Raw genomic sequence first — 27,770 nt, forward strand, 5'->3', positions numbered from 1 at the left:
TAATTGAGTTTGCTCAGAAATTTCAGAGACCATTAAGTAAATTGGGGGATTTTGAAACACATTTTTGTGTTTCACGTACTGCAGCCATTGTCCTAGGCTTGGGATCTCTTGCTGAGTGATTGTAACTTGGCCAGAGAGTGTAATAACGCAGTATCTTTCTGAATCTAATTTAATTTTAGCTATGCATGCCAGTTCTATGCTTTTGAGAAACCTAGAATTTGTTAAAGGTGTTTTTTTTAAAAAAAAAAAAAATTACTTCTAATCAGAGATTCTTGATTGGAATAATCTCTGTAGGTTATTCAGAAGCTTTCATGTATCAGACAGAATAATCTGAGCTTAAGCAAAAATGGAGAAAGGAAAGACTTTGCTTCTTGGATATAAATGCAATGAAGCTGCACATTGAACTGAGACACAGAAATGCACCATAATGCTCAAAATTTACTAATACAAATTTCCAAACTAAGCATGGTATATTCTATGCTTACCAAGTTTTGCCATAGTAATCCTTTATGGCATGAAATAAATAGACTTTTGCTAGCAATGACATGATTGTAGTTGTTGCACATTATAAAGAAGCAAGGTACATTTGCAATAAAATTACTAGTGGGACATTTAAAAAATGATTGCAGAATGTTTTTCTCATAAAATATGCACACTGCACAGATTTGATTGCAATAATATTTTTGGAACATTGACTTCCAGGTCTGCAAAAGTAAATGAGATTTGATTTTCCAGAATAGATGAATGAGATGTAAAGTTAAAAAATACATGGAACTTTGTCTTGTGCTCTCTGTTGCAGCAAGGAAGTACAACTTCTATTGTGAAAAATTATACTGTGGCATTTTGGTATCTAATGCACTTTCATATGTAAGAGCACTTTCTATCCCCCTCTAGTCTCAGTGGGCTCCTTCCAGCCATCTTGGTCTTCATGGAAGACGGGGTTTTTTTCCTTAGAAAGAGTATTGAAGCGTCAGCAATTATGGTGGTTGTAGCAGTCCTGAAAGAAAAAAAACACTTCTCCCACTCTGCTCACGTTAAGCCAGGGATTTTTAAATAGTTATAAGTACCATGTGAGAAGGATGTTGCACTTGCAAGAAAAATGGAGTTCTGCTTGGTTTTAAAGCTGTGTCAATAGTAATGGAATCCATAATATCTATAAAGAGCTGTTTAAGATGCTATTGTCAGCTGTACTTTGCAGAATACCATTACAGAATGATATTTACTACATGAAAATATTCTTAAAAAGCAAAGTCAGCTACAAAACAAAATCAGTGATACGGCTTTCTTTAGATGAGTTCAGTTTTGAGATGCAATTGTATCTGTTTTCACAGGAATTAGTTGTGGCTGGAGAGCATTCACAGTACATGGCTTTGCCTCAGGATATCATCTAACAGAGTGTAAAGGGTCTTGAACTAATACTAGCATGAGAATTTTGGTCCAGAGCTTAAGCAGATAATAGCATTTACTGATCTGTTGCTTAGGCGCTGTATTTGTTTCATTCTGTGCAGTGAAGTCATTTTTGGCCACTAGATGGGACTAAAACAACTTCACGCAATAGTATTAACAGCAGTGTTTGAGAGCTTGTTTTACTTGCAATTAAAGTTTTTTTCCATGGGACTTTACTGAGAGTTGTGTACCTCTCCTTTGCAAAGTGTGAAAACAGCAGAAACTTACAATGAGAATCTCCTTAATGCTAATGAGAACGAAAAAAAATCCCAAACATTACACTCTATCCCAATAAAAGAGTCAGCATGCACAGAAGCCAGTTTTAGCTGTAAAAAATGAGATTACCCTCTGTGGAGAATAACACTGCAATCATGCTGCTTGACAATACCCTACTACTACATTTCTCATCTTCATCAACTTTTTCTTTAGAGTACAATTACCTTAGTTAACAACCAAGTGACTTTCTAAACTATGCACTGTACATGTTTCTTTTTAATCTTGAACTCAAAGTTCTGTGATATTTTATTCAAATTAAAATGGTGTAAAAAGTAAAAGAAATGAAAGCCAGTTATCCCTTTTCCAACTAACACTATATCTTTCTTTAGATTTCTTGTGATTAGTTTCAGACTGATCTAGAGTCTGATGTAGCAGTAAAGCACTTTCCACTTTGATGAACTCAGCAGGCTTTATTTCATTGTGAAAGAATATTTTTCAGACGGAAAACTGATTTCATTTGACTGTTGTGATTGCAATGCTTATTTTTCCTCTTTTTTCTTTTTTTTTTCATTTTTCTTGTTCTCAGTCTCAGAGTAGCAATTCCATATGGTTCTTTTTGTCTGACGTCTAAAGATATTAAATTTAATCAGCATAGGAGAACACATTTTAATCCCAAGGCTATTTTAATCTGAAACGTGCAGGAAAGATCTTAACCCTGATAGGGTTGTTGCCAAATTTTTGGTTTCTTGATGAAATGTGAACGCTGAGCTCTCTGACCATCTGTTACAAAGCTAAATGGAAGGCAACAAATCAGAAAATTTATTTATTTATTGAATATTTAATAAGAATACATGGAGCACACTTACAGCTCTAGGGTCAAGTCTAATAAGATAGATTGTGATTTTACTTATCTAGTCTTTTTATGGAATACACTATATAAATTGCTGTTATATCTACACTGCATATTTAACAAGGCTTTTATCATCCAAGCTCAGGCACTGAAAACCACCTAACTTTTGATTTATTTTGTCCCACTGAGAACATATACTCTAAAGTACGAAGCAAGAGGATCAAAATATTATTATTCCACTTCATCCAGGCAGCACAGAATAGAGATAATACCACTGACACATTGAAATATCACAGCTGTTCCATCTGGCTTGCATATACTTAGAAGAAGTGGAATTAAAACCTAAATTCCAGTGGTGCTCCACATAAATGAGATTTTGGTTGATTCATTTTAGTCTATCACAGTCACTTTGATACTCTAAGCACAACAGGGAGATGGATTCCTAAATTCTGGTGGATGTCACATGTGTGTACAGGGTCCAGAGAATAGGACCTCATAAATGTCTTGTAATTATTAACACAGATAACTGGGAACAGAGAAGAATAATCAGTTTATTATCAGTTTACCATTTCCAGAAAGATGTTGTCAAATAACCCAATCAATATGGTTCCTCATTCTCACTGCTGATCTATATGCTGTGTACATTTGTGTGTATGTAGCAGATAACTAGATATATATAAACACATTCTGTTTATGTAATGATAATTGAAAAGTGGTTAGGGTATGTTCATATGAATTTGAAACTAGTAGTCTTAACATTGACTGATGCTCAGGATTCATTGTGGGTGAGTACATTTTTATAAATACATGTATATGTTTTCATAAGTGTATGTTAAAGGCTACATTTCCAGACATTTTCCTTGATGCATTTATAAATGTTTGTAGTGTCAAAGGTACCTTGGAAAAGCTGACCGAACTGTTTCTGCAGTAGCATATTTCATTGGTAAGCTTACTTTGAAAATGAAAACTGGATTCCACTCTGCATATCCCACTTCACAATCAGCTTCAAGTATTTGATTTCCAGCAACATCCCACAGAACGGAATGTGCCATTGAGGAGAAAGCATATACAGCAGCTGCAGTCTCCCAGCAGGTATTTTCCCAAGCTGAGATGCCTGGCATTGCAACATATACTTACTTATTTCTCAGTTTCTTACCACTAACTGGAGGACCAAGAAGGTGTATGTGTATGCAAAGGGAAGAGTGCAGGGCACTACTGTTTCATGTCTGAATAGAGATTAGATCCTACATGATTCCTAAGATCAAGGAAGCCAGATTAGTTTTGAGAATATTCTTTACTCCTCTCCTCAGCTGCATGAAGCAGGTATGTGAAAAAAATCTAGCTTTTTTTTCCTTCTCCTCTTAAGATACTTATCCTTTTCACAGAAATTATGTTGTTCTTTTCTTCCGGCAAATAGCTTAGACTTTTACACTTTCCTACACCAAGGAAGATTATCACTGTTGCTCCTGTTGTTTAGCTGAGTAGAAGCCAAGAACTGCCGCTGTTCTAGCTGTGATAGAGACAGTTTTCATTCCTAATTCCTGATGCTCACAAGTGCCCGGTCATTTTAATCACCTTGGCTGCTAGGGAGAACACTTAATCTTGAGGCAGACATGCTTTTGCATTAGAATTCCTGATTTTCAGAAAACACAATTACTATTACTTTCTAGAAATTACTTTTGTTTATGGGTGAAACTGAATAATTACCTGCTTGTATTTGTGCATACACACATGAAGTTACACATGATTTTGTGCAAATTTTGGCTTTCTGTGGAGATCTGTTCTGAATAACACAAAAGCTATGTTTTGGGAAAAGCCTCCAAATGATAGTGTGGTGAAGGTTACTTTTACAGGGTGAAGTTTGCATAAACCTATAGGAACAGCTATGCCAACAAGTCTAGCAGGGAGGTTTGATTGACAGGACTTGAGATACACTGGTGACACCCACTTGAGGTATTTGAATAGGCTGCTTAGTTTGTAGGAGGTATGAGTAAGTGCCACATCTAAACAACATCGCTGAAGTTGATGAGATCAGAAATTCTCTCCCCCATGGTATCTTAGCTAGAACAAGCTGATGAACAAAAGTGCTTCATATACTGGTAGCTTAGATTATATTAACTAGGTCAACAAGGTTTGCTCTCATGTGGGGTGATTTATACTTTCAAACCTACCCTGATTGTAAGGGTTAAATTATTGTTTAGAAATGTGTATACTGGCCTTGGACAAAGGAGGGAAGAATTTCAAGATTTACTTGTATTATAAATGCATTAACTGAGGCTTTCTTTCATTTTTATCACATAAGAACCTGTAACTCTATAAACTCTATCTAATGGTATGGATTTTGCAGAGAAATACTCACCTGGTTTGAGTTACAGGCTAAGCGAATCAATGTGCCCTGTTCCCTGGGGTGTGGTAATCATTATAAATTTGGTACTAGATTACTCACACAGAGCCCAAAACACTAACACTTCAAAAAGGTAAAGTTTTCTTCAAAAAAGTAAAATAGTTCATCTTCCCATTAGCCTGCTTCAAAGTTTGCAGTGAAAGGAAAAAAAATGGTTTCTGATGATCCACACTGGCCAGGAATATCTTTTGGACTCCAAAGTCCAAAAGGGTTTTTCAGTGTGTTCATTTTTTAATAGTATTTGTGCTAAAAACATAAGACAGCCAATGGTGATCTCACTGGACAATAAGAAAACCAAAACACTTGCAGAATTATTTAAGATGTGTAGATCTCTCTCAAAGTAATACCTCCTATTTATTTCCATGGAAATGACAACAGATACAACAAGCACAATAGCACTATTTGGTAGAGCAAGTTCTCAGCTATATAGCATTGTTTTTCAACATAGTCACCACCATTAGTTGTGCATTTCCACCAGCTGTGAACAAAAGCCTGCATGCCACACTCATAAATATCTGCTGTATGCACTGCCTCACTGTGCTCACACCCACTCTTTGATCTCCATCAGCACTGACATCAGTGAATGTCAGTGGAAGCCATTTTTTCCTATATGGAGGAATTCAATGACACATCTTTGCTCCATATGCCCTTCCATGTTAGATGCCAATTTGTCAGACTGCCCCTCTGCTGCCATCTGTCTCACAGCAATAAAATGTAATGGAATATTGTTGTGGGAAGGTTCAACCTTTACTGCCCTATCACCAACATCTGCTTCAGATGTGGTGGGCCAACATAATAAAATAGAAGGCATTACTTCCAGAGCAAAGAAACTCTAAATTGTGCGTAGCACAGATGTGAAAGAGTTGTGTTGGGCTATACATGCATATATAAATCTTTTTGCAAAGGTAAAAGAAAAAAAGTAACAGCACAAATAGCTCTGGAAATACTGCATAGAGCTTTCAGACAGGATGCATTCTTTGTGCCTCCAGGAAAAAAAACAACAACTGTTTTTTACATATATACTTAAGAATAAGGCACACACAGAGGGAGTTTACTACCAGCAAGTCAAGAAAGCTGATACCGCAGAATTTTTTTTTACTCATGAGACTTCGTCATGTTTCCAGCAGATGCCTTCAGAAAGAACAAAACAAGAAAGGCCAGAGCATAAATGTTTCTACCTACATGGTTATTCTGTATGCACTTCAAGAAACATGGTTCTCTTAAGCTACCACTGACCATGCTAGGGGTTACCAAAACGGTGCTGAAGCGTGCACATATGATGACTGGAGATAGTGAAAGAATGAGAGAAAGGCACGGCTCAAGACTTAGAAGCTGTGAAAGAGCTAGACCTGCTAAAGTAAAGCAAACAAGAAATTAAGTTGAAATGAAGAAGATGTACATGAGAGAGAAACTTTGCGCAGCAATGCAAGCAGGCAGTTCTTATTAAAGCAGAGACCATAATAAAGTAATTACAGCTGCCTGTAAGGTACAAACATTTACTCATAAATAGTCAGCCCTGGAAATGTGTGGCTTATGCATTGTTGGCACTGAAGAAAGTAGGATAGAGAAGAAAGGTTTGAGTCTCGGAGTACCAAAAATATTTTGATTTCATTATTTACAGAAGGTCACTGTTAGCTGAAAGTGATTACAAGCTACTTACTGCCATTGCTGAAAGGAGTCCAGCAAACAACCTTGAGTGAGTAAAAACATCACTTCCAGCTGCAAATGAATACTTTTCAGAAAATAAGAGCTGAGGAAGGATATAGTGGTGGGAGATGCATGTTCCCAGATTACTTGACTAAAGCAAATGAATAATACTTGCTTGAACTTGTTATGGCAAGTACATAAGCACAAATCAAGCAAAAGTATCTGAACCGTAAAAATAAAATCAGGGTTATTCCTGGTACTGCCACCTCCATGTTCTGTGTGGTAACACAGACTGTAATCCCTAGACAAGTTTCATAATAAAGAGAATTTTGTTTAAAGATTTCTGGACAGATACAGAAAAATATGATGAATAAGTAGAGAAATCTAAGAAAAAGATATTACCTACACCTACAAAGATCGACATAAAAAGAAATTCATAAAGATTTGTTTCATACATCAAGAATAGGGGATTAAGCAGTTTCACAGTTATTACAGATGGAAAGAATATAGTGGAGAAATGGAAGGAAAGAAACAAAGAAGGAATACTAACCCGTACTCAAAGATTCAGGCTCACAATAAAAGACCCCACAAAGGAGAGATCTCCAAAAAGAGATCCTTCCCCTGTGATAGTCAGTCCTTAAATGGGGGTCTAGGAGGAGTGGAGCCTGGTGAATTGCTTCACTTGTGCTCCCATGGCTGACCCAGTCCTTACCTCATGTGATCAATCAGTGGTTCAGGTCGTGACTCAACAGTTCCCATACAGTAGTTCACAATGGAGTTCACTTTTAGGGGATATGAGATGAACCACTTCTTATCTAGTTTATTAAAAACAGTGTATGTTACATCTTTTCCTTGGCACTATCAAATTCCAGAACAACAAAAACTGTGTGTGTATTGATACCTGCTGCCAAATTTATCAATTTAAAACTATAAAGGAGCTACAGTCCCATGCATGAATACAAGTTGTGTGACGAGTGGGTAGGGAGGAGCTGTGTGGAAAGGACTGGTTCTGGTGGATGAAAAACTTGATGCAAGCCAAAAGTGTGTGATTGCAGCCTGGAAGTCCTGGGCTGCTTCAAAAGATAAGTGGCCAATAGGGCAATGGAGATAATTGTCCCTCTGTACTCTGCCTTCATTAGGCCTCATCTGGTTAATACTAGATTCAGGTCTGGGGTCCACATCACAAGAAAGTGAGCCGTTGGAGTGTGTCCAGAGGAGCGTCAAGAAGATGCTCAGAGGGCTAGGGCACTTCTCCTATGAAGAAAGCTTGAGGGAGCTGGGCTTGTTCATCTTGGCGAAGAGAAAGCTCCGGGGAGACCTCATTGTGGCCTTCCAGCTCTTAAAAGGTGATTATAAACACGAGGGAAACCAACTTTTTACGCAAGCAGATAGTGATAGAACACAGGGGAATCGTTTTAAAACAAAAGAAAGTAAGTTTAGATGAGATGTGAAGAAATCCTTCACTATGATGTTGGTGAGGAGCTGGAAGAGTTTGCCCAGAGAAGTTGTGCATGCACCACCTCTGGAGGTGTTCCAGGCCAGGCTGTAAGGGTCCCTGGACAGCCTGATCTAGTGGAAGGTGTCCCCTCCCATGGCAGGGAGCTTGGAATTAAATGGTCTTTAAGGTCCCTTTCATTGCAAGCCATTCTGGGATTCTAAGTAGAATAACTTCTCTGTTAAAATTTCTTGGAAAAGTAAAAAGGTGGGGAGAGTTGACCATGGGACAAAGCCAGTCTCGGAGTAAGCCAAATGCATGAGGTATGACAGTCTTATTGAGATCTGTCTTCATTTCTTCATTCCCTCAGAACCATCATTCATATTTAAACCCCTGGAGTCCTAAGAAGAACCAGAATGTGACTCACAAGAGAAGTGGGAAGGTTCTCAATAAACTTTCTCTAATGACTGTGTCATTATAAACTCTATTCAGATATCTACTTTTACCTCTGGCACTGTTAATTTTCAGATTTGCTTCCTGCTCTTTCTGGAATGTCAGGCTCAGGCTAGTAAACTGTTAGATGAACTCTTGCAGATATCTCTGCGGAGGAACAGGCAGGCAGTGGTTACTTATTTTAGGACTGCCAGGCTGCAGGGACTGTCCCCAAGGAAGACTTGTGAAATGCTATAATGTCAGATGAGGTGAGCCTGCCTCTGACTGTCACTCACTGATTACAGTAGATAGCTGGACCAACCTTCCCAGGGGAAGCTATACCTCTACTCTCATGAGAATGTTCAGAGAGCACCTGCAGATCAAACATCTGTCTCTAAGGATTCTCTCACAGCAAGAGAGAATGCACTGCAGCCAAAACCTTCCTGAAAAATGGGTTTTGCATAGGTTGATTGACGTCTATAAATCAAACTGCAGTGGTGGAATGACAGAAAAAGCATAGTGAAGTAATGGGGCAGACTGCACGCTCTTGCACTGTAGGTTGTAATGCACAGATAGATTGTCCTGGGACAATCCAAATTACTTTGCTCTGTGTCTTTCCATGTGCTCATAGCCAAGGCTACACAGCCCAAGCCTTTGGCATTAGGTGCGTAATGAGTGTACACAGGGATCAACTAAACCAACTCTTCTTATCAGTGTCTCAGGTTCAGTGGCATGTGGCTCTGCAGGGTAGTAGCTGTGACACCATGACTGCTAAAGATCACACATATGTATGGCTGTGGCTAGAAATGGCAGGGCTTCGTCATCGCAAATTCTTACCAAGTTGCTGGATTTTCAGTAATGGGAATCTCAGTTTGTGGCTGAGAGAGTTGACCTTGGGACCTAAACTGAGGGGAATGTTGTCTGCAGATTTCAAACAGTTTTGTGGGTCTTCAAGCACAGCAATATGGCTCCATCCCTCAGACAACTTTTTGTTTTGGTTGAGAGGTAAAATCTTGATGCACTCATTTCATCTTATATACTTTATCAGTGCAGAGAATATTTGCTCTTGTAGTGCTGCTAGCAGGGAGGCCATGTAAATGACTGTCAGGAAGTTTTATAGAGACAAGTTCTACACTAAGCTATTCAGGCAATAAGGCATAGTTTGTGATACTGGTGTCAGAAGCCATACAGGGCTGTCTAGTGGAGTTAGTTTTGAAAGATGCGAAAGTTTCATAGTGCAAAGAATCATCCAAAGTGCCAAAGGGAGTCCTCTATAACAGACTCTAAGGACCTTTGTGCTCAGACGTAGCAGGAGGCCCTCAATAAGCTCACTGTAGATGAGAGAGATGGCACCAAGGCTGCTGCAGGGCTTAAACTAACAAATCAGCAAGCTAAGGGACTGGTAGTATTACAAAAAGAACTAGTGAGCTGAGAGATCACAGAGGCCCATAAATTAAAAAAATGGACAAAAATAGTAAAGAGCTGAAAGTCTGAAGTGAATTTCAAATAAAATGAAATTAGGAAAAATTACACTTGCTGTATAAAATGACTAGAAAAAAAATATATATATACATATATTTTTTTTTCCAAGAAGGCAGATGCAGTTTCTGTTGACTTGATTTACTTTAAGTGCAGTTCATTACATGTTGATCATGTTCTTTTGGAATAGATCAGAAAAAGTAAAATAGAGCACAGTTATAGAATAAAAGGCCATGAAGATTTGAAAATGCCAACACAAAAATTTCCAAAACCTTAAATGTCTTTTATTTTAAATTTTTAGGGGCAGAGGAGACAGAACATTTATTGAATTGGGTAACAACTTGAGAATTATTTCAGCTCCTTCCAATCTGCATATTTTGATGAAATAAATAAGCCAAATGTTGATACTTAGCTTTACATTTGATCCTAGAAGATATTTATTCTGTAAATAAGTAATATCTTGCCTAACCTTTGAAAATTTTGTGTTAAAAACTCCAGTAGAATTAAGACCTAAGAGGAGACACAGATAGTCCCATATCATGGACTGAGCACTCCAGAAACATATCTGACAGAGAAATAATGATGAGGAAAAGCAAAAGAGATTATTTGCTATACTTTGGTCATCTTGCTTGCTAAAGACACGTTCTGTTTATTCTACTCTGACCTAAAGCAATTTGTTTAGTAATGAACAGTGAAGAAAGACCATAATGCAGCCACAAGCACAAGATTTTTGTGGGAGCACAGATGTTGTTCCCAGCAGGCTTTCACTGTGTGAGAATTGTATTCATCTTTTATATTTAAGAGCAATCTTCTCTAGCTTTGCCACTCGCATATTTACTATCATAGTGTCTTACATACAAATTTAAAAAATGTAATCACAAATTCCCTGCATCAGCAAAGTTCCTGTTTGCAGGAGCTTATACATTTTCTATTCAATACTGAAACTGTAATAAATATGTTTTAAATAGACCAGTTCTCACTAAGAAAAAAATGCAATCTTCTTTAAAGCGTTTTATGTATGTTCTTAATCAAAGTTCAGGTCTTAGATTAAATTTAAAAAATACAAAAACTTGCATTCCATAATGAAAGTAAATGGCACATAAGAAGTCTTTTTTTAGTTCTCACAGTTCATTTCTGAAGTTGAGATCTTTCCTTTTATGGCTTGATTACAACCTGCTAAGATTCCTGGGATAGAATTCTAACATAAGTAGGTTTGACCTTAATATATTCAAACCTCATCAATTTTGCTTAAATGATATTCAAGAATGAATGTTAACTATAGTCCGTTATAAGTATAGGCTTTGGATTTTTATAATCACTGTAGAATCACTGTGGGATAAGGAAGATGAGATTCTTTTACGATTCTGACTGCACTGTTCAACAGGGATATCATGCAAATCACTTGATTTAATTGAGACCAATTCTGAGGTAAGGAAAAACAGGAGAAAAACTCTCCCCAAGTGCCTTTTTTTATATGGTTTAAAGGAAGGCAGTTTACTCACTGTGATACTGCTCTTACCCTTCAGACTTTTCATTACAAATGTTGTCCTCTACTTGCCTCTTTCTGTAACTTTGCACAGCATTTATGGAAAGGTATTTGTTCACAGAACGTACTATAGCTTTATAGTGTCAAGTAAAGAACTATGTTAGGATCAATCCAGAGAACTGAGCCAGCCAGAGGGCCATTTTCCATTTTCCAAGAGAAGCTTCTCTCCTGATAAATACTTTGGTATTCAAATTGTTTGTTAGATTTCCGGAGAAACGATGTGTAACAGTGCTTTTTGCTGAGTTATCTTGTGAGATTTATGTAAGGAGTTGTCCTCTGTGAAGCAGGTATAGGAAGAGTTTCTCTGTAGTCTAAGTTGTAAATGTCCTGATATCTGATTCTTCCTCTCTGTTTTGACATGGTTTTGCTCTTAACTTTTTGTTGGCTTGTTTCCTTTTTATAGTTGCTAAGTTGCAATCAGTCTTTTGACCAGACCTTTTCCTCCTCGTTTTCAACAGCTTGACCTTGTCGGTATAGATTTTAGTTCTAGATACCTTTACAACAGCTGAGTTCAAAGGGTGTTCTTCTGCATTCCTGCAGCTGTTTAGAAACGTGCTCTAGTTTGTGAATCAGCCTGCAGCTGATCCTCGTATGTTATGTGGGGTGATGCACTGTCTGATTCAGAGACTTGCCTCTTAGGACAAGAAGAATAATTGATCAAGGATAATTTTTGGTCTATTTGTATTTGAGTTTATACAATCCACAGATAGGTTGAGATTCACAGCACTTGCTTTCCCAGAAGCACTTTATTATCTCAGTCCAAATTTTTGCTCAATAGGAGTTTTTCCTTGTCATCCAATCTAAATGTTTGTTGAAAGCAGTCAGACCTGCTGGAGCTGGGATTGCTGACAAGGATAAAAATCAGGATAGAAAAGCCACTACGGAATACAATAAGACTTAGTATTTGACTTTGTCAATATTAATGAAGTAATGATAGTGCAAATGCTTTGAGGAATATAACAGTAAAAATTGAGAATGCAAAAGGAACGTATAGAAAGATGAATTCTGTGAGAAAATTGGAGAGAGTAGAGGAAAGTTCATGTCTCACATATGACCAAGTGGAGAGGCTTATGTGAAAAGAGCAGAAGGAAGCTCCAGGAAATTGGGAGGAGATGAGCACATGGCATTTGGTGGTCAAGAATATTAAATTTGGAATGCACAATAACTGGAAATTAGTGAAAGTCAGAATTGCATGAAGTCAGTTTTGAAAGGCCAGTCTATCTTTGTGTCACTCTGTATTTGGGCATATCTTCAAACTTTTTACTCTTAAAATGCCATGTTTCAAGTGGTGCTTTATTACAGCTGTGCACCTCTAGCAAAAGCACTTGAATTTGATGAAATTACACCAGGTACTAATCTGAGCAAAAGCCTTCTGGCTTGAGATCAACATGATAAAAGGAGCTGAATTAAGGTAAATGGCAGTCCAGATTACAGGACAGCATTGAAAGTGAAATCCTAGATACCAGTTTTAAATTACCAGAGATGACTTATGAATCTTCTACTGCTGCTCATTAAATGAGAAAGAAGAACTTAGTAGAGAAAGTGTTTCTATTTTGGATATACAAAAATCTTTGACCTTGCTGCATTATTCACTCTTTGAAATTGAGAAACTCAAAAGTATTACATATATATATAGACCACTCTTTAAATTTTTTATCAGTAATTTTCTCCCAATGTTATTTTAAAGTCAACACTGCCAAGAAAGCCATTTGTTACTAATGATCAGGATCAGTGCTACTGAATATGCTGTATTGTAACTGAATTCTGTTAAAAGTATTGTTTGAGTGACTGTTGCTTACTGTTATTTTATGAAATTTGCAGAAGTTCTTTTTCATTGAGAAAAAAACAATTACCAAGAACTAAGCTTTAGCTATGTGGAATAAGAGAAGAAAATACAATCTATGGGATGAAAGTGAAATGCCTGTTAAACAAACTGGTCATATGTCACAATGAGTTGCTATGAGTGAGTAGTTGTGCAGTCACAGTGAAAACAGTGCCAGAAGTAGTGGCACGGTTCACCTCTTACTGCACTATAAAGCAGAATTACTTTTTAGACATGTGCACAGCTATGATTCAGAAGAAGGAACAAGCTTCCTGTCTTTCTTGCAGCTACTGTTAGAATGAAAATGAATATTCTGATTGCTGGTACTTCTGTTCAGGACTGAAAAGAGGAGTGCATATTTTTCTAAATTCATTTTTAAAAGTATAATTCATTAACAATAAAATATGCTGTAATTGCCTGTAATTTGGTTGTTTGAAGCCTGAACATTACTGAACACAAAACAAAACAACAAAACCAACAAAAATAGCATTTTGTATTTTCATTATTTTTCTATTTGAGATATGAATTCAGAAATGGAGTCAGATTTCTTATATATAATAATGTAACTGTCATAAACTTTGAAAATAAAAACAGCATTTAATATTTCATCTTTTATTTGAACAAGGGTTCATATTAGCTTTGGATTTCTAACTTTTCCATATAAGCCAAAGCTGTTCTTCTGTATGTATGTATGTAAAGTATGAATATCTTTGCAGCGTTACATGGCTGTGAAATCTCCCCAACAGTTTCCAGCTCTTTCCTGTCTTTCAGAGCATTCGCATGAAAGCAGATAGAAACTGTGACCAGTGGAAGAAAGTGGCTAATGACAGGAAAACAGTTGACAAGACTTATATTAATATGACTTCAAACAATATCAAGTTGTCATTTAAAACTCTTCTCTACTGCCAGTAAGTTCAATAAGAGTAGAGGACTGAGTAGTACACCAAGCCTGAAATATAAGCAGCCTTCTCCCACTCGAAATGATCACACTTAAGCCTCCATTAACCAATTCCAAAGATGCAGTCTTTCCTTAAATATTTAACATCTTCATTATATAAGACTTCCCTTACACACCTGTCATATGAAATATTAAGTGCATACTCCAAAACATAAAGAAGAATAAATATGCAAACAGACCAGGAAGTGGCAAATTTTATTTATTTAGTTTCCTCACATCTTTAAAAAAGTGAAGTAATGGGTTTATTTCTTTATGTGCTCAAGCACAAAGATATTAAAATAACTACCTTTCAATTACCTAATTAAATATACTTAATTTCAAATATCACTTTATAAGCTGCAATAATTGTTCAAAGTAGTAAATTTCATGGAAGGCTCTGTGAACAATTCTTTAACGTTTCCAGAGTAGAATTTTGGACTGGACAATTCTGAAAAAGCAGCGTGAATTTACTTAATGTTCACTAATTTTATGGGGCCTAATATACACGGAATCTAATTGTTAATGTAGTCTCTATACATCTGTGCAGAATAGTAGCTACTAATGGGCCACCAAAATTGCTTTAGATGTTTTTACAGTAATCACAAGCAGATGGTCAATAACATTTTCCACAGTATAACAAATTTAGCATATAATATGTAATCAAAAACTGATATATTTAGTGATAAAGTGATTTTGTGATCGGATAAAGATGACAGAAAAAAATGGTAGACAATTCTGATTTCAGTAATTGAAGCCAAAGTTAGTCTGGATTTATACCAGGATGGTACATAGCATTTAGACCACAGTTCCCAGCTCAGGATTCTTAACAGTTATGATGAGAATTAATGTCTCAGTTCTCAAGCTTGACAAGGTGATGTGAATGTGTTTCACGTAATTTATGCTCATAGTCAGCTTCCTCTTAGAAATAATATACCTCCTATTCAAACTGGTGCATGTCAGCTCTGACAACAATTTTAGAGTTTTTTATATCACTGGTACTCTCAGGTATGATAGGTTGCATGTGATCCACATGCATAAAGCCATGACAAATTAAGGGCTTTATCTGCAATGGGATTTCAGTGCAGCAGTGTTCAGTTTTGAGGAGCTTCATCCTTTTTGAATATTGACTCCAAGAAGACTGGTGTTCTTAGCTTTGTGTAAAACTGTTCAATGCAAGGATTTCAGTGCTTGTATAACTAAGGAATTCAAATCCTCTATTTTTTTTCCTGCTTTTACAAATGGTAAGAAACTGACATATACATAAGTATATATTCTTAAAGCTAATGCCAAGGTTTCTTCATTTGCAGAAAGTTCTGATTATATTGTAGAAGTGCCACTCCATACCTAGCTGCTTAGCAATTAGTGCATTCAAACATAATTTGTGAGACAGTAGAAGAGAACAGGAGGGAATTATTGTTTATGTCTGAGAGATATTATTCCCACATCCACCATCTAATGAATATTTTTTAGTGATTAGCAAAGGATTTGTTGAGGTGTGGCAAAGATTGTAGGTGTTTCCTGCAAGTGATATCTGCCTTTTCAGGAAATAATTTAAGGTTCAGCAATAAGGGAGAAAATGACGCTACAGACAAGAGGGGACGTACATCTCCAAATACTAGATAAGCACATGGATATGAGAAAACAGCTGAGTTCCATTTGATTCAGGACAATTAGTGCTGAAGTTTAAAAGCCCTGCAAGGAAGAGTTCTTCATTTCCTGATCCTTGCAGAATTTGGTAAGAATTTAGTCCAGTTTTTGTCAGGTATAGCACTCTGTTCAAAACATACCTCTGGGCATACAGACCTAAAACATCTGGAGGGTTTTGTTAAGGAATTTGGGAATTAGAGGGTAGTATTTTTTGTTACAGATTTCTTAGCAGAATTTTGAACTAGATGTTTGTGTCTATCTTTTTGAAGTCCTACACCTAAACCTCTTCACTTTCTATTATATAGCCTTTCAGAGGCCAGCCAAGAAGCCATTTTTTGGAGATGAATTAATAGCTGTAGCATGTTTAGAAGTTAGTAAACAAAATTAAACCCATACTCTCAAAGTAAGTAGTGTATGTAGAAAGGGAAAAAAGGAGCACTATGGCCCTGTAGTACAGGAGAGTTGGGATTTTCTTATTTTTTTCCTTTGGGAAGATTCTGGATAAAGGGTGAAATGGTGAACTGAAATGGCTTGGCCTCTGTTTTGAGTTTATATCAATATTTTCAAACAGAAATAAGTCCAATATCTCCTTGGTAGTACAAGGAGATTTTACAGCACTGATTCTTGGTTGAATGTGACGTCTCAGTTAAGTCAAAAACAAAATATCTACCATGAGACTTGGATAAATTTAGAGTCTTAGTAAAACTTGAGTAGCTAATGGACTTCAATCCATCAAGAGCTCGACTGGTGCTAATGGCAATCTCACTGAGTAATTACATCCAGGGGGTTAAAATCTATTTCAGTGATGCCTTCAGGTTAATGGAATTGATCTTGACCCTTTTCTTGCAGATATCCCTGCACAGAATTGGATATAAGCTCACTACAATTCTTGGGGTATGCTTTACTTAATTCTCCAGCAAAGCATTCACCTCTGATAATACACTTGATGCAGTACAGTACATGTAAAGATAGGCTGTTCTAATTCAATAAGCTGCAGAAAGGCAAACATAAATTACTTCTCTATGTGTGTGCGTAAACATCTGCCTTCCTTCCTCCCAGTAAAATCTTTGCTTCAGAACCTGAGGACACATAAATCTGTCTACCTCCATGAAGGTTTGTCTGATTTACAGCTTGTCCTTATTGGATAACTTCTCATTTTACTTGTCACTTGACTGATTTGTGCAGGGGAGACCTAAGGCACCTAAGTACTATGGGCAAATGTGACTTCCCAAGTTGTACTTAACAGCTGTTCTCTGTGCTGGATGTGAGTTCTCATTGAATATTTCATTAATTTCCTTGGGTATGCAATAGATGTGCATTAAAAAAAAAAAAAAAAAGGAAGAAAAAAAAAAGAAAACAGATTTTTTTTCTTGGATAAAGTTGTTGACAAAAGATACTGCTTTTTTAGAAGAAAAAACTCAGGGGCACATCTCATAGGCTTTTCCTTTCTCTGTACTGACTGCTTTTGCTTTCAAAATGCCTCTCTTTGATTCATGCCACATTTAATTAAGTACAGCTAAACAACTATTGCTGAATATTCCATACTTCAGGGGTAAAAATAAATCAGTGAAATGGTTCCTTATGAAACTAGCCAAGCAGGGTAAGGCTTGTCTGTACAGTGTACACTAATAGAGCCAGTAAAGTGTGAAATACACATATTAATATTTTTCCTGGAATGCTTCACTACAATATCTTTTATTTTCTTTTAAAATAATTGAGATAAACTGAAATAAATGTTGTTTAATTTACATTATGCCTAGGTTCATTAGGATGCTTCATCCTATTCCTAATCTCTTGTTCTCTAGTATAGAAAATACCCATGTTTAAGGTAGCAGTTGTAGAAAATGTATTTATTTGTCAGTTAATGTTTTTTGTTCTGTGAGTAAAATGGGAAAAGAAATAACAGATGGCAGAAATTTAAAATTATCTAATGATCCCAGTAACAAATATTTCTCCAAAATGTAGAATCCAAGGCAGTCAGTTTTCCTACAGATTTCTCAGGATGCTTTTTAATTTGGAGCCTGAGAAGGTTTAAGGTCATACTGCAGCCTTTCTCTGAGGAAGGATCTTCTCCTCTACCCGGGTGTCTAGTTTCTTGAAACCTACAGACATGCAATTATTTTTGGAGGCTGTGTCTCCTCTCTCAATTTCTTCTGAAATTGTTCAGTACATACAGAAGTGATTGAAGGCACATTCTGACATAGACCATAGTGCAGAGAAAGTTACCAAATCAGCTTTTCTTCCACAGGAAATGAGCTGAAGTAGAAGTACATCAGGTGTTCTTGTTATAGTCACATTTGTTTATATTTTGAATGCACCATGTAGCTTATTAACTGGTTTAATTGATTACTTTTTATTTCTTTTTTGAGACCTGTTACCATTCTTGTCAAAGTTGTTGCTTTTCTAAGACAGAATTGATGTTACTATCATTACATGGAATCTAGAGGTCATTCTTTTCAGACTGAGAGTTGATGAAATCAATTTCCAGTTTCTGCTTGGTAACAGAAGCGAGAACACCAAGAGACAGAAAGAAGCATAATCTGACTTTCACTATTTCAGAGTTCTCTGAGGTATCTCAGACACATTCTTCTTAAATCACTTTTGTAAGAGCTCAGAAATGGTGTGAGATTTGCAACAGGCTCAATTCAAACAACTCAGCCAAAGGGCCACCCTCAACTTAGAATATATACACATACATATATAAATATATATTTGTTTTATAGGAGTGTAAAATAGTAACTTTTCAGTAACAGTGTTTGATTACTTTTCTTGTAGACTATGATAAACTTCCTTAAAAATGATATATTAATGAGCTATTATCATGATAAAGAAGAGGAAGAATTCTGCATCACAATGAGCTTTCACTTAGCTAATTTGTGGGTTGTTAGGTGCTTTAGTATGACCTGGATGTAAATAGTTTTAGAGCCACAGTGCGTTCAAGAGAAAGGATGATAAAAAAAAAAAAAATTATGCATAAATTACAATTCTGTATGAGTGCCTAGCTCATGAAAAGCAAAATAAATAATAATAATTATTATTAATAGTAATAATAATAAAGGTTAAATAAATGAGTCTGAGAACTGTTCTTGTGTGAGAACTCTTCCCTGAATTTCACTGAGATATCCATTTATTCAGTGGTTAAAGTATAGTGCTTTATTCAAGTAGAACAAAACCCAAATATGAACTTTTTTTTTTTTTTTTGAATCTGTGCAATACGGATTTCTTCATAGGAGAGGTGCTCCAGCCTTCTGATCATCTTGGTGGCCCTCTTGTGGACTCATTCCAAGAGCTCTGCATCTTTCTTGTGTGCTGGGGGCTCCAGGCCCGGACACAGTACTCCAGATGGGGCCTCACAAGAGCCAAGTAGATAGAGACAATCATCTCTTTCTCCCTGCTGGCCACCCCTCTGTTAATGCAGGGCAAAGCCCAGAACATAGTTGGCTTTCTGGGCTGCAAGCGGACACTGCTGACCCATGTCCAGCTTCTTGTCCACCAGGACCCCCAAGTCCTTCTCCACAGGGATGCTCTCAAGGAGTTCTTCTCCTCATTTGTATAAATACCTGGGATTGCCCTGGCCCAAGTGCAACACACTGCACTTGGCCTTGTTGAACCTCATTAGGTTCTCATGGGCCCACTTCTCCAGCCTGTCCAGGTCCCTCTGGATGGCTTCCCTTCCCTCCAATGTATTAACTGCATCACTTAGCTTGCTGTCATCTGCAAACTTGCCGAGGATGCACTCGATGTCATTGTCTATGTTGTTGATAAAGATGTTGAAGAGCACCAGTTCTAACACTGATCCCTGAGGGATGCTGCTTGTGACCAGTCTCCACCCTGACACAAACATTGATCACAACCCTTTGGCTGCATCCAGCCAACCAATTCCTAATCTATTGAACAGTCCATTCTTCAAATCCACACCTCTCCAATTCAGAGAGAAGGATGTGGTGAGGGACCATGTCAAAGGCCTTGTAGAAGTCCAGGTAGATGATATCCACTGTCCTTCCCCCGTTCACTGAAGTCATAACTCCATCATAGAAGGCCACCAGATTAGTCAGGCACAATCTGCCCTTGGTAAAGCAATGCTGGCTGTCTCAAATCACCTCTTTGTCTCGTATGTGCCTTAACAGCTTCTAGGAGAATCTGTTCCATGATCTTTCCAGGCACAGAGGTGAGGCTCACTGGCCTGTAGTTCCCCCAGTCTTCCTTTCTCCCTTTCTTAAAAATGGGAGTAACATTTCCCTTTTTCCAGTCACCAGGGAATTCACCAGACAGCCATGATTTTTCAAATATGATGGAGAGCAGCTCAGCAACCACATCAGCCATCTCTCTCAGAACCCTAGGATGGATATCACCTGGCCCCATGGACTTATACACATTCAATTTCATGAGGAGGACTCTGACTTGTTCCACTTTTACAGTGGGACAGAAACCACTACCCACACCCTCACCTAGAGGCTCATGGTCCTGGCAGACCTCTGCCAGCCTTGGGCAACCTCTCCTGCACAGATGGACTTTCACCAACATCCACATCCCCCAGTCCCTCCAGCTCCAGAGCCTCATACCTGTTATGTAAGGGCACCTGGGAAAGTGGGACAGGCTGAGTGGCAGTCTGCTTGTTGCCCCAAATGGGGACCTGTTTCCATCCCTCGCTATCTTTGAGGTCACCCCTTCCCCCCTGACTGTGAGATGGCAGATGATCCCTCCTGCTTCAGAAGCATCTTCCCCAGACCCTTCCTGTAGGGATGGCAGAGTGCAACTCCACCAGTCTCCTTCCCACAATCCCGGATTCTCTAACCACTTCCTCCTACAGCTCTACTACCAGGCTGAGCAGATTATCCACCTGCTCACACCGCACACAGGTGGTATCCCAGCTGCCCTCCTGTAGCAGTGACAGGGCTTGGCATTCTTTGCAGCCTGAGACCTGAACTGCGGCATAGATATTCATGCTTTCAGTCTTAGTCCCCATGTCCCTTTTAGCAGCAGCTTGCTGCCGTGTGGTGACCATAGTTGCACCTCGGTGTGTCCAGAGAGCAACGACCTGTTAAGTGACCTGTTAAGTGTTAAGTGCTAACCCCTCTCCTATATCGCAAGGTGCCCCGCCCTGCCTGCCCGCTGATTCGCCCGGGGTTTGCCCTGAAAATCATTCCCCTCACAGAGAGATAACAACCCGCCTCCCTGTGTAGTTGCACAAATAGGTGGCTTACCGTTTCCCCTTGTCTGAACGGCCCACGTGATTCACACACCCTGACTTCTCTCTGTCCTGGTAGGCAGCAAGGCATCGCTGCCCTCCCCAGGGCTTTTCCTAGGCAGAGGGCGTGGATGCAGAGCCATTGCCCTGGCAACACCCACTTCACGTCAGCCGCTCTTGCGAGAGCTGCTGGGCTGCTCTGTTATTTCGGGGTTCCCTGGATAAAGGGACCGACTGAAACCCCTGTGTACCTCACAATCAGTCGCTGTGATTCTGGCTGGTACAGCTCCGAAGCAGTGAACCTCGGCGATTGAGGTAAGTGAGAGCACTGAAATACCATACTAAAACCGAGCCTTTTCATAATTCAAATTCAACAGGGAGGAGAACAAAATACAGAGGTGTCTCAAAAAGTAATGCCACCTATTAATGACCATGGAAATACAACACATACAAGGAGCACAATAACACTATTTGACGGTGTAAATTCTCAACTACACAAAACCCTATTTTGCAACGGTCACTGCCATTAGCTATGTATTTTCAGCAGCTATGAACAAGAACCTGCAGGTTGTTCGCCATAAAAATCTGCACTGGTGGAGGTAACCCACTGTTGCCACTGCTGAAATGGTCTACCCACTGCCTCACTGTGCTCACAGCCACTGTTTAGTCTCCATAAATGTTCAGCAAGTATTGATGAATGTAAATGGGTGCCATCTTTCCCACATGGCAGAATTTCAGTGTGCACCTTTGCTCCATCCTCACTCTCATGCCAGAAACCATTTTGTCAGACTGCCTCTCTGCTGCCATCTGTCCCACAGTGACTCAGTATAAGAGAATATTGGTGGGAAGGTTCCACCTCTGCTGCCATACCACCACCTGCCTCTGACATCATGGCTAAACATAAAAAAATAATAAAAATTGTGATAATAATTGCACCTTTTGCATTAGAGAGGTTTCCAAGCAAGAGCTGTTGTCCTTTGCTTTCTCTAGCCCTCTTCTCTTGTCTTCTGGCCAATGAAACATGTAAGGGTAGGATTTGAAGTCAGAATGCAAGCACTATCCTTTACAACATGGTAAACAGAATTTTTGCCATAGCTATTTTAAGTTGATAGGCTTTGTATTGACCTGACAGGACTTGAACCTTAGTTGATTTAAGTTTCTTTTAAAAAAATTCTAGCAGTTGACTCTTGCCTATCTTTTGTAATTCAAGCGCTGTGAATACCATGTATCACAAAAGTTTGTCGTGTCTGGAGTAGATCTAGGGTCTAGCAAACCAGTCAAAATATCAGTCTGCCACACAGCAGCCCTTTATGCCAACTCATGTGATGGGAGAATGCTGTATGTCTTTCAATCTTCATCTGAAAACTAGTGAAGAGGAGAACACCATGGTGAGAAAGCATATAAAAATTGATCCAAGTAGATCCAAGAATGAAGATAAATAGGGTCCTATCACCAACACTGCTCTGTTCTTGCTGAATTATCATGGATACTGATAACTCATGGTGATGTTCCAGGACCTCTGCATGGGGAAGAATGGGAGTCAGAGGCCTTTAGACTTAAGAGGACACTGGAAGGGTGAGAATACTATGAAAAAGTAGTTGATGTTAGTAAGTTTTCTTTTATGACAGTTTTAGGGACTTTTCAATTAAACAACTATCAATCTTACCATAGCTGACCTAATGATAACTGTTATATTTTAATTGGATAATTGGGATGGTGACTGAGCTAACACAAAAGTTTTTGTTCCACTAATAGAGTGTATACTACTTTTGACAACAAGACAAACGATAACGCTTTGGTAAACTCTTGTGGAGACAGTGCTATGCAAGGTCAGGAGGACGCATGTTTCTCTCACTCTTCCGCTTTCTCCCACACCAAGGTTTGGAGCACAGTGAACAGTTATGAGAGCTATGGGTGCACTGGACCGTGCAGCAGCAAGTGGCATGAGAAATCCCAAAGCCTGAGAGAGACTTTGGTGTAACAAGGGAGGGAGATACAGTTCTTGTTGTCAGAGGGGCCTCCTGCAGTGGACAGTGTGATTTAGTTATTTGCAGAAGCAGTAGATTAAGATATATGGGATGCATATAAAAACATGATTTTGGAGACATTTGTATTCTGTGTCCAATAATTAGAAAAAGCACAGCAAGTGCTTATCAGTAATTGGCTTATCAGGGTCTTATTGATCCTGAAGAGGCACTAAATAGCCTATTTAACACAGTATTTATGGCTCTCAGTTGATATTTTGCCTTTTTTTCAAACCTATGCAGACTGCTCACATTCAAAATACTGACAAGAATTTTCTATAGCATTACTGTATGTAGTGCAAATAAATATCTATGTTGTTGAAACCCCCTTCGGTTTCATTATTATATACATCATTATTGTATTACTCCTTAATTTCTTTGCTTATCCTCAAGGTACTTATTCCAAGAGTAGTATAAATATTGCTCCTAGATCCTAGATCATTGTTGCAGTTCTTCAGTTCTCCCTTCTTCATCTTAGTTTGCAAGATGTGGATAAGGCATGGTTTATGTAGTTACATATTAATAATCTGTTTTATTCAGTGTTTTCTTCCTTATGACTCCTAGCACTTTGTTTGATTTTCTGACAGTGTTGTGTTGAGCTGATAGTTGTTCCTTGTGATAGTAACTCCAAGATCACCATTTTACAGACAAGCTAAGAATTCCACTTCCTTGGTGCCCTGCTCACCCTGAACAATATTATCAGTTTATCTACACTGAATTTGATCTGATATACTATTACTTAGTCACTCAATGTTATAAAGTCTTCCTTCAGTTTTGCACAGGAATTCTTATGCTTTCCTCAGATATCTTCTCAGGTTTTCAGTATCTTCTCCATTTCCATGTGCAGACTTCATTTGCTGCTTCCAAACGATACAGAAAAGTGTCAAACAGGCTGCATCACAGCACAGGTTCCTGTGACTTCCCCTTGTGACTTCACTGTGAAGAAAAAACATTTTGTACTTTTGTTTCTGTTATGAACAGGACTAAGCATTGTCCTCTTTCTTTCCTTTTCTTCTCATAGGTACTTATCCTCCCTAACTGTTGTGAAAGACTTTTAGAAATTCATGTAAGCAGTGTGAATTAGGATTACTTTTATTCTCATGATCTTTGAGTCCTTAAGACTTTTTGTGGCAATGTTGCACTCCGCAAAAGGCAAGCCAATTTATGTCCATTAGACATCATATTTCTCTAAGCTCATTAATATTATTAAATCTTCTACCAACTCAGTCACAGCCATCCAACTGTTTTTTAGTTTTCCATATCCTCTCTGAAAAAAAAGAAAAAGGTTAATCAAATTTACTGCTTTAGAGTCCTCGAGACAAAAAGGTTTTTAAATTCTTATGCTCCCCTTATTTTATCTTAAGTTTATGCAGGAATTTGACCTTTTCTTGAAACTCCTTTTACACATGTCACAATTTCTTGAATTTTCTATGTCTATATAAGGAGAATTGTGCATTCACAGAGTTTTGTTTTAAGAACCCGTGATCCTTCAAACATGCCCGGTTTCATTTGTCAAGCCCCCTCACACCACTATCTTTCCTCACAATTGTTTTTCATGGTGTGTAATGCATCCAGTTAATCAGTACTCTCCAGGTGGAATGGGAGCAACAAGTGCAGCAGTCAGTGTCATTTATCTTTTTAAAGACATACATTTCAACTCCTTTCTGTAAAATGATTGTTCAAAGCCACATTTCTGAGAAGCATGCAGATGCATGCTTCTGTGTCTGCAAGTCTTGCCAACATAAAATCTGAAAGTGGGCAGATATGAGCTGCATTCTGCAGATTGTATTCAGTTTTCTACCAAAAAAAAAAAAAAAAAAAAAAAGGTTCAAAATTAGATACCATAGATGTTGATGTACTTAAGGTTTTCCCTTAAGCTATGTGACTGTGAGCTCCTAGAAACCCATCTGTCTAGTTTGGCTTATATAAATGTGCTTGAATCTTTCTAGCTAGGGTGTGTTTATAAATGTTCTAGAAAACTTCACTCTGCCTAGAAAAATGTCCAGCCTTCCTGCTGAAGGGAGCACACTTATGCACTAACATGTAACTGTCACACAACCAGTCTTATAGATTAGTGGGGAAGGAGCTTTTCATGCTATGATCTTTCTAACGGGTTTTAACTTGAAGCCTTCTCTTGAAAAATACATACATTGAGGCACGATCATTTTTCATCTTGAGATGTGACAAAGTTTGATGTAGAAAGAATAAGTATGTGAAATTTTTCAAAAGGCTTAGAAGAGTTAATCTTTCAGTACACTTGGATTAACCATAGCTTCAGTGCAGCTAGTTTCCCTTATTTTGACAACATTCATATCCAAGTAACGTTACACTTTGCATCACTGAGCTAGAGTACAAAAATGATTCATTTTGGTTTAGAAAGTCAAACTACATATAACATTGACTTCTTAGACTTGTAGGAAAGCACAGAATTTTCTTCTCCTCTGCCTCTTGAAACAACGAACAGTAAGAGAGGAAGCTAAATGAAAAGAAGGTGGAGGACACACTGCAACATTCTTCCCTGAGTTCCACATGTATCCTTTTCTCTGAAATAGTAAATGTATCCTAAACTCATAGGGCCGACATGAAATCTGAAGATGTATTTTTGAAGCACAAAGCTTCAAAAAAAGCTTCCTGATTCCAAGTGAAATGAGATAGATGAGGAAGGTATTTTAAATGATGTCAGTATTACATGTAAATAGTTATAATAATGTACCTACAGGCAACATATATGAGACAGGAGTCAGCAAAATAAAGTCTAGTTTTCTCAGTGGATTAATTGGACTATAGGTACTAGATAAAATACTAGCATTTTGCAAGAAATGACATATTCCTAACAAATAACTTGATTTAAAGAAAGAAAATGAGGACATTCACATTCACCTCATGTTTTCAGTGTCTCAGTCTTGAAAAAGTTTTGGCTAGGATTTTCCTGTCAGTTTTGAGTTGAGTTGTTGAGGTAATTGAATGCCTGTAATTGGAAAGGAATGTTTGAAATTGAGGTAATTATATAAAATAATAACTGTTATTATTTCAGTTATACAGGTGTTGGCTTTTTAACTATGTTAAAACCATCTATAAAATATCTTCCAGAATGAAGGAACTTATACAGAATTTCAGCAGTACGATTGATATTTAAGCCTCTGAAAAGAGGTGTTTGTAATGGAGTCGTGAACACATTAGCAATGAAAGTGTATGTACTCACAATGAGGAGTTTTGTAATGGGTCTGATAATGAGTTACTAACTTTTTTTTTTGTGCAGTACAAGTGAAGACATGGCTAATTTATATAACTTATGTAACTTCAGATTAGCATGTACATTCATTTAGTTGTTAAAATTCACTTAGAATTGTTTTAGCCTCCTAAAATAAGGCAAGTTTCTTTTCCAAGGTTATGATGGACATGCTAATGGAATATTGACTACTGTTTCTTATCATCCATCTCTGGTGGAAAGGTGTTCATTACTTTTCACTTAAAAAATTCCCCCCACTTTTTTATTAGGAATTCATTGGATTTGCAGTTGAAGACGGTCCCGGCAATAGCCAGTGTTTAAGAAATTTATTTACTTTATATTATTAAATAGCAATTTCAAGGATCCTTTGGCATGTTTTCTCAAGTTGAGATTTAGCAATGATATGCAGACTATCTCCAGACTTGAAATTTGTGTGCTGTCATCTCAACTGATAAATCAATTTTGTATTAGACTTTCTTTAGAAGAGGTTTGCTGTGTTGGCATTTCCCACTGAAATGAACTGCTTTTGGGAAAATGTTGAGCAGAAAGAGTGATTTTTATCTCATACATCTGCATTTGGGTTCCTGAGCTTTTAAAATAAAAACTATGGGCAGTGTAATGGCTTTAAACAGAGGAAGACTGCAAGATTTTGGTTCTGTTAAATTCAGAAGCAGAAATAGCATTAAACATTGATTTCTCCACCTTTTAAGGTCCTTGGTATAGCTCAGCTTTTACTGAAACTCACACCTCATTCTATTTCTTGAGCAACCTCAGTAAGTCTTAGACACTACCCACCTTACAGGTAAATCTATGGGTACATCACTTATAGGTACTGTGAGGTTGCACATTTCCAAGTGACAGTTAGGAATGAACTGCATCTGTTAGGTCAACACCTCCATTCCTTAAAATGCAACTCTTCCTAAATTCAAGTGCCTGAAATCCTCACTTGGAGTATCAACGCATGACAGAACAAGGAAACTAGATACCTTTATTATAATAAATGTAATCCTCATAAATATATTAATTTATTATGGAAGAACGCCATTGGACAATTTTTGCATTCATTTTGTATTCTACTTAAATTATACTTTAACTTTCTACTGAGCAAATTTCAACAGTGTTTCAAATGAAAAATGGTGGGAAAAATAAAGGACAGAACACTATTGATTTCAGTCAGTTGTTTAGAGGATCTTTTCTGTGTGGAGAAATTTCCCAGATTTCTAGACAGAGTGTAGAACCAATAGCCAAACTGAAGGAAGCAAGTTGAAAGTTGGCTTTATCTGTGATCTGATAAAGAAAATTTCTGGTTTCTGACACCTCTGTTCCCATGGCAATCTTCAGCAACTCAAAGTTAAAAGCAAAATGCTTTAGAAATACTATTTATGTGTGAGCATTCAACTACAAGATACTCTGTAGTGAATGAGTTTTTCTTTGTTACAGCTTTTGCATTCCTACTGAGTTTTCTACT

At 37.7% G+C, this 27,770-nt stretch overlaps 1 long non-coding RNA gene across 1 annotated transcript in view; it reads left to right on the forward strand.

The window, feature by feature from the left end:
- The first annotated feature begins 3,545 nt into the window (after positions 1-3,545).
- LOC121110658 overlaps positions 3,546-27,770 on the forward strand; it is a 94,694-nt gene continuing 70,469 nt past the window's right edge. The window contains exon 1 of the long non-coding RNA XR_005859605.2: positions 3,546-3,835. This is a non-coding gene — a long non-coding RNA (uncharacterized LOC121110658). The remainder of the gene's footprint in view (positions 3,836-27,770) is intronic.

The sequence above is a fragment of the Gallus gallus genome, chromosome 4 (assembly GCF_016699485.2).
Source record: "Gallus gallus isolate bGalGal1 chromosome 4, bGalGal1.mat.broiler.GRCg7b, whole genome shotgun sequence".
NCBI lineage: Eukaryota > Metazoa > Chordata > Aves > Galliformes > Phasianidae > Gallus > Gallus gallus.